We start from the raw sequence: 7978 nt of genomic DNA on the forward strand, positions 1-7978 counted from the left end.
TTGCATCTGCTGTGTGGTTTTTAGTATCTATTGCATCTGGCTCTCTAGGCTATGCTAAGCAACTAAATGTGCATAACAGGAATGCACATGCAGGAGATGCTTTGAGAGTATTGCATCTGCTGTGTGGTTTTTAGTATCTATTGCATCTGGCTCTCTAGGCTATGCTAAGCAACTAAATGTGCATAACAGGAATGCACATGCAGGAGATGCTTTGAGAGTATTGCATCTGCTGTGTGGTTTTTAACACACTCTTCCAACCCTTGCAGCCATACCAGACTCCTGGCTTCTGGTTTGAAGAAAAGGTAGCAAACTTAATCAAAATGGACATTAACTAAACCAACAGGCCTCCTTACTTCTAAAGAAAGAATGTCCTTCGCATTTCATTCCTTTCAAAAGCTGTGTTTGGTACTTCTCCCATACAGGCTGCAGTATCTTACGTTGTTTCTTGAGCTCCCATAACCCTAACAGGCTCCTTTGACACAAAACTGCTACCCAGGGCAGATGTAAGATATACTCCCTGCAGAGCTGTGTGCATGTTCGGTGTGGTAGGTAGTAGAGGTGAAGTAGTACTGCTTTACACCCTCCCTGTGCCACAGTGACGTAACACTGACATCTGCATTTAATTGGACTGTAGAATGTCACCCACTCCAGCTCCAAATTCCAAATCTCACTTGAGGCAACAGCCAGTGGTTGTCACAAAACCTGGTGAAAAAACACAGGTTTACTAATGACACACATTAAATATGTATCAAGCTGAAGCCTAACCAGTGGTCGAAGTGGGGAAAAATAAATGGGAACTGTGGGCAGACAATCAGAGGGTGGTAATAACCTGAGGTTTGAGTCAGTGGGCGGAGTCAGAGCTGTGGGAAGTAGAAGCAAAACATTCAATTATTTTGTATTTGTTTGGGATTTCACTGACTAGTTACAGCTTATTACGTTATTTAATTCCTATCAAAACCTTATTTGGAGGAAGGCTCGCTTGCTGAAATTCAGATTGGGTATTACATTTGACTTTCAGCAGTGCCATTTGAGGATGTTTGTGGGGCCCATAGAGTAAGTGGGTGGAGGAAGTGGGTGGAGCCTGGGAAAGTGGGTGTGGCCTCTGGCAAACATTTCAGCACCTGAACTTCATATTTTACAAATTAAGCACTGGGGCTATGTAGTCACCAATTAGAATCATTATATTAATAAACAGCAAAACATCATGCACCCAGTCACCTATTCGATGGTATTCAAGAAAACAAAAATGTAGACGGAACACCATTGAACAATGAATACACGCCAACCAACAGTATCCTCTGCCTGCAGCATTTGTTGATTTGTGTTTTGTAGCCATTTCCCTGAGTTTCTTGCCAGGGTAGCCTCGAGTGCAGGCTGTACAGGCTGTACACCCAATAGTAGCGGATATAAATTTAATTGACATCACTCACCAACGGTGCCCCAATGTGTGTTGCACTAATGTTTGGCACAGTGACACTCATAGGCAACATGATTTTTATTGCACTTTGCGGTGCACCTTATCACATGAACACACTATTGAGGTAGTCTGTGGGTATGACATAAGGATGCCTCTGTGTGCACCATGTTCTGACTATACATTTATATCCCATAGGTACTCCAAGAGGTGGCTCTCGGCTGCCTATTGGTGACCCATTACATTTTCTTATTTTTTTACATTTCATATTTATCACTTTCATTTTTCAGCAGAGTGAATCTGTAGGCCTTGACCTAAAGGTAACTTTAGGGCAAAAACATTTTGACCAACCTACATAGTCAGGGATGAGTCTCTACCCTGCTTTCCTTCGCTGTTTTTTTTAACGTTGTCCCTGGCAGACAGAATAAAGTTGAAGGAGACAGGAGATAGTTTTAACTTCACCTCACCTTTTTCTCCAGCCTCTCTGCGCAATTCACCCCCACTTCAGACTCTCTTTGGCCTGGGTTTACGATCAAAGAGCTTCTCCTGTTCTAGAAGGTGTACCCCACACCACATTAGGTTTTTGTGGGGTGAGGAGGAACCCTTTGACGAAGCATGCCACCTCAGGGAAGGTGAGGGTTCTCACCCGAAAGAAGGCTCTCTTCTTCATCAGAAACATTGGCCTTTGAAAGGTTGTTTGACCCCTCCCCTGCTGGTGACGGAACCGCTCCGTCACCAGCCATGGACGCGCAGTGCTGATGACGGAGCGGTTACGTCACGGCCCGCTGGGCGCACCTGCGCGGCACGGATTCCGTGCCTGCGCTGGACGTTCTGTTGTGCAGGCGGGGCCAAGACGGAACCGCTCCGTCATCAGCACAGCGCACCCGAGGCTCGTGACGGAGCGGTTCCGTCACAAGTACGGGAGCGCCACGCGCCCCCCCACTCCCTTAGCGCTGCGGCGGAATTGCCACCGCAGCGAAGGGGTTAAGATAACTTATATGCAGGGGCGTGGCTAGCAGCCGACTGAGATGGCGGCTTAGCTAAGGAGCTCTGTGACCGAGGCGGCCCCATCACATAAATCTGATAATTAATCCGGTATATTTTTACCTCCAGAAGCTGACCCCGGGAAGTGAGACCAAGAGGCACCGTCCGCCACCACTTTGGAGCAGATCCAACACGAAAGCCGAGCGGGGACCGAGGTGGCGGCGCAGGCCTTTCCGCATCCAGACAACACTGGCCTTGCATAGTCCGCTGTCCGGCCGGAAGTGCCTGCGGACCGGCGGGGCTGGCCGGAAGTTGCGGGTGCCCCCTACAATCCGCAGAGCTAGTGACAGAGACAGAGGAGCGGAACAACCGGAATTAATGCCCCAGCGCCCTAGCAGCAACGCTCCCATCGGATCTCCTCTTGAGCGCCTGCAGCACCGGACAGACGCTGAGAACAGCCCCGGCATCAGCGCCACTGCAACGCAACTGCCGGTCGCGTGGTGAGGCGACGGACAAACCTTTCCTGGGCTCCTACCGCTGCACGGGCAGGTTACCAGCGGAGGCAAGGGAGCAGAGCACACTGAATCACTGCCCTAGCGCCCTATCAGCAGCGCTCCCGTTGGCTCTCCTCACATGCGCCTGCAACGTCGGAAAGACGCTGAGAACAGCCCTGGCATCAGCGATATTGCAACGCGTCTGCCGGGCTCGGGGTAAGGCTGCAGACAATACTCTCCTGGGCTCATACCTCTGCACATGCACGTTGCCAGCCCCCCCAGCCCACTTGTGTGATTATAATTAATGAGAAGCTGAGACCTGTGACACATACGTGGCAAGCCCTGGGGAATAATAAGACGCTCAGAACATCAATGGTGGCATGTTGTTGGCGAACTACGAAGGGCCTCTCAGACTGATTATAATAGCGGCACGGGGTGGCGTCCGGCGAGGGGCAGACCCACTACAGGAACAGTGAGTGCATTGCAGGGCACTAGTGAAAGGCGTGGATGCTGAAGGCCTGACAGATCATAGGTGAATAGAGTGAAGGGGGGCCACCACGCGTGGCGGACTACATAGGGGCTGAGCCCCACGATATTTGCCAACCCTGGACCTGCGCAGGTGATAGCAAGGGGGTGCCTACACTGGAGGTAAATTTGAATAGACGCGCCACCACAGCAGCATAGCCCGCAATATCACGGGGACCTTGAGGCGCAACGCCATTCTGCTTCACGCGCCGGGGCGGGCCTCTCATTCGGCGACAGGACATCTTTGGTGCGGACTTGGGCTCAGGGACACCTAATAGCAGTGAATATTGCCCCAAGGCTGGCCACGATCGGAGACGCGGTGGAGGGGAGAGTCGTGGTGGGCAGAGGCCAAAAAGTCCCTGCGGGAGAAGGAACTGCCCTATTCTATGCTGTTTCCGGCGAAATTGAGAGTAGTCGACAATCACAAAACCTGGTTCTTCGACACGCCTGAAGCGGCACGATAATGGCTGGACGGATGGCGGCAAGTAGGGGCGCCCCGGCGAACCGGCAGAGGTCAGCGTAACCAGCAAATGGAGATCCGATCACACTCACAGGCGTCGGCCGGGCAAAATCATGACGGTGTCTCAGAGACGGGCCTAGAAGAAGAGGAGCGGCAGAGCGAATCGTGAGGACCCAGTTGGTATAGCTCTGGCGACTGTAATCAAATATGATGGGCGTGTTGCCCTTGGACTACACTCTGGGAGAAGCGGAAGTGGGCAGATGGGGTCGCAGCCATCACGGAACTACCTACCCCACAAGCAAGTACAATGGGTTGGGTCGGGGTTAAGCACTCTGCTAAGTTGGGGGGCGGGCGGTTTTATGTCCGTGTAGCAGGGAGGCAGGGAGGGGGGTGGGAAGGGAGAGTTTGATTGTTTTGATTTTAGTTTTGCACGAAAAGATACGACACAACATGGAACGCACATACACTGCTCACTGGGACGCTGGGCCCACTGCATGGATGGGGGAGACACGAAGACTCTCTTTTAGCTCACCGCAATATGTCACAACACTCACACGATACCGCCGCTAGCGGCGCACTACAACAGTCACTGGTCCCACCCCTGAAGATACTGACCTGGAATGGCAGGGGGCTGGGTGACAAAATTAAGAGAGGGTGAGTCTTAAGTCTTCTTCCAAGTCTCTCCTTCAAATCCCACGTTTCAAACGTAAAAAGTGGGGTGGAACCACCTTTTCTACTTTAGCTCCCACTTTCTGGAACTCCCTCCCCGACCACCTTCGTTCTGCCACTCATTATCTTTCTTTCCGTAAAGACCTAAAAACGTTCCTTTTCAAACAGGCCTTCTCTGTGTAACTCCCCTTCTTCTCTACGACAGGTTTTATTTTGCCTCAGTTGCCGAACTCTCTACTAGCGCCAAGAAACCGTACGGTGCACGCTGCGCTCTATAAATGTTTTAAATTGGAATTGGTGAGTGATGCAGGCACTCAAACGTCAAAACCCACATTTGGTCCTGCTGCAGGAGATGCACCTCACAGGAAAAGCATGTCAAGCGCTGGATCGCAGGGGCTATAAGATGGTGGCTCACTCGGAATTTACTTCAGGCTCCAGGGGAACAGGTATTCTGTTGAGGAAGACCTCCCCATTCTTTCTCTTGCACCTCAAAATAGATGACCAGGGCCGATTTGCTGAGATACACAGGCAGTGGGAGGGCCGACTTATAAACATTTTGTCCATTTACATCCCACCGGCACTCCACACCGTAGCCCTACCGGCATTAGGAGAATTCCTGCTGAGCCTCCCGATGGGTGACACACTCCTCGTGGAGATTTTAATGCAGTGTTGGATCCGATGGTAGACAGGTTCCCAGCTCGGCCATGCACACCTGGTCCCACTAGCTTACACGGCTTCTTGGAGGCCTAATCGATATTTGGCACCACAGACACCCGAGCACAAGGCAACACACTTACCACTCAGCCGTACATAACAGCCCATCGCGCATAGACTACTTTTCGGGCTTGGGAGACGGTATGCAAGGCATCGACACCGTATTGCCCAGGGGAATTTCAGAGCATTCTCCGATAATGTTGACGTTCCTTTGCCGGGAAAAGTCACGCAGGAGGATATACCCCATATACCCTAACTTTCTAAAAATCCCAAGTATCAGGAGAGATCTGAAGAAAGCGACTAGGTTGTACTTTGCCGAAAATAAAAGCTAGGTGCCCTCCCCCTTGACACTGTGGGAAGCCTACAAGACAGTCCTTCGCGGGCAGGCAATTACATCCATTGCGGGACATAAGAAAAAACAGAGACAGGAACTTGTGGAGCTCGAACGCTCCTTACATGCAGCCACAGCGTCGCAGGCAACGGATCCCACGATAGACACAAATCACACTTTACAATTATGCCAGCAGCGCTATAGGGAACACCTCAGACTGCAAGTGATAGAGAGTATCTCGGCTACGGCCCAGAAGGTGTATGAAGTGGGTGATAAAGCTGGGAAGATGTTGGCCTAGCTGGACAAAAAAAGTGGGAGCAAAAGAGGCATACAGCAGTTATACACTAGCACAGGTCAGCTACAAACACACCCTGAGGAAATCGTAAATACACTGGCAGACCACTTTGAGGATGTATACACCCCAAGTCAGGCGATCACGGAACAAGCAGCCATAGATTCCTTAACCCAAATAGAGATCCAGACACTTACACCAGAAGCAGTCGAAGAGTTGGAAACAGACCTCTCTGTTGAGGAACTGCAATTAGCAATCCACGCGGTACAGTCAGGAAAAGCGACGGGCCCGAATGGGATTCCCATAGAGTGGTGCAAACTTATGTCAGACACACTCAGCGCACCCCTGCTAGATATGTACACAGAAAGTCGGGACAGGGCGGAACTCCCCATAGACCAACGGACGGCCACCATAGTGGCAATCCCGAAGCTGGGCAAACCACCTTCGGTGTGTACATCTTATCGCCCGATCTCTCTCCTTAACGCTGAAGCCAAAATTCTTGGTTTGACAACACATCTCTCACTGTTGATACACCCCGATCAATCTGGATTCATGCCGAACCGGAGCACAGCTCTTAACCTCAGGCGAGTACATGGGGTGCTGGCACGTGCTCCGTCGTTGACGGAACCAGCAGTGATCCATTCGTTGGACTCCAAAATGGCGTTTGACAAGGTGGAGTGGGGACACCTTTTCGCGGTCCTGACGCGGATGGGGTTCGGTCCCAATTTCATAGCCTGGGTTCGTCTCTTGTATGCAAATCCGGTTGCACACCTTACAGCCAACTGTCACATCTCACATACAATCCATCTGGCAAGAGGGACCTGACAGGGTTGTCCCCTTTTCTCCCTTACTGTTCGCCCTGGTTTTGGAACCACTGGCGACGCTAATCAGGACCATACCGTTACCAAGAGGCATTGGCTGGAGGGAGGGTTGAGAGGACCGTGTGTCCTTATATGCCGACGACATGTTGGTATACCTGACAAAGCCGGACAGGAGTATACCAGCCTTACGGGCATTGTGCGACAATTATGGTACAACCTCGGGGTACACCCTTAATTGGTCAAAGTCGATCATCTACGTCCTTAAGGGGCCTGCGCCCCAGCTCGATGTGCAGTGCCCATTGCAACTGGCTGAGTCCTCCTTCAAATACCGGGGTATCCACATTACTAACAACCAAGCTGACTTTCTTGGGAAAAATCTGACTCCACCCTTGACCCGGCTCCGAACGGACGTCAAGCATTGGGCTGCGCTGCCATTGATGCTCCTTGGCAGAGCGGCGCTTTACAAAATGATGGAACTCCCGAGGTTCCTATACGCACTGGAAAAATCACCATACCCTGTCCCGCCAAGTTATTTCCGACAGGTGTCTGCACTAGTGTCCAATTTACTCTGGAGCAACAAAACGGCACGTATTGCCCAGGTCAAGCTGCATAGAAGCTGGTACGAGGGGGGGGATTGCCTTGCCCAACTTGCAACTCTATTACTGGGCCGCCCATCTCAAAATCATCAACCAGTGGATTCATGCTCCACGGGATGACCCAGCATACAGAGCGGATAGGACTCAGCTAGGCGCAGAGAGTATGCTTTCAGTGCTTTACAACAGGGGTCAGGGGGCTCGATTGGTGGGACCCACGAAACACACCGCCATGCTGTGGCATGAGACACAGGCGAAGCTAGGGTGGAAGGATACCATAACTAAACTCACTCCGCTCTGGGATACTAAGGCACTGGGACAGCTGAGAAACAGTAAAGGGTTTACCCAATGGGACAACATTGGAATATTCACAGTGGGTGACTTATGGGACAAGGGGACGGTAATCCCCTTTTCCCTTCTTCAGCGACAATATGATTTAGGCGCCAACAAAACCTATAGGTATGTACAGATAAGACACGCCTTACTACAGGCAATACCGCTAGACAGTGAGGTCCCGGAATACTCCCCACTAGAGGATAGATTACTAATGGATTATATGCAGCGCAGTGCCACCTCCCTTACATATAAAAAATTGCTGAACAACCAACCAGACCCTATGCTGAAACTGCGCGAAAAATGGGTGGATGAAGTAGGCGACATGGATGAGACGGAGTGGAACGA

Source organism: Lissotriton vulgaris, chromosome 11 (assembly GCF_964263255.1).
Source record: "Lissotriton vulgaris chromosome 11, aLisVul1.2, whole genome shotgun sequence".
Taxonomy (NCBI): Eukaryota; Metazoa; Chordata; class Amphibia; order Caudata; family Salamandridae; genus Lissotriton; species Lissotriton vulgaris.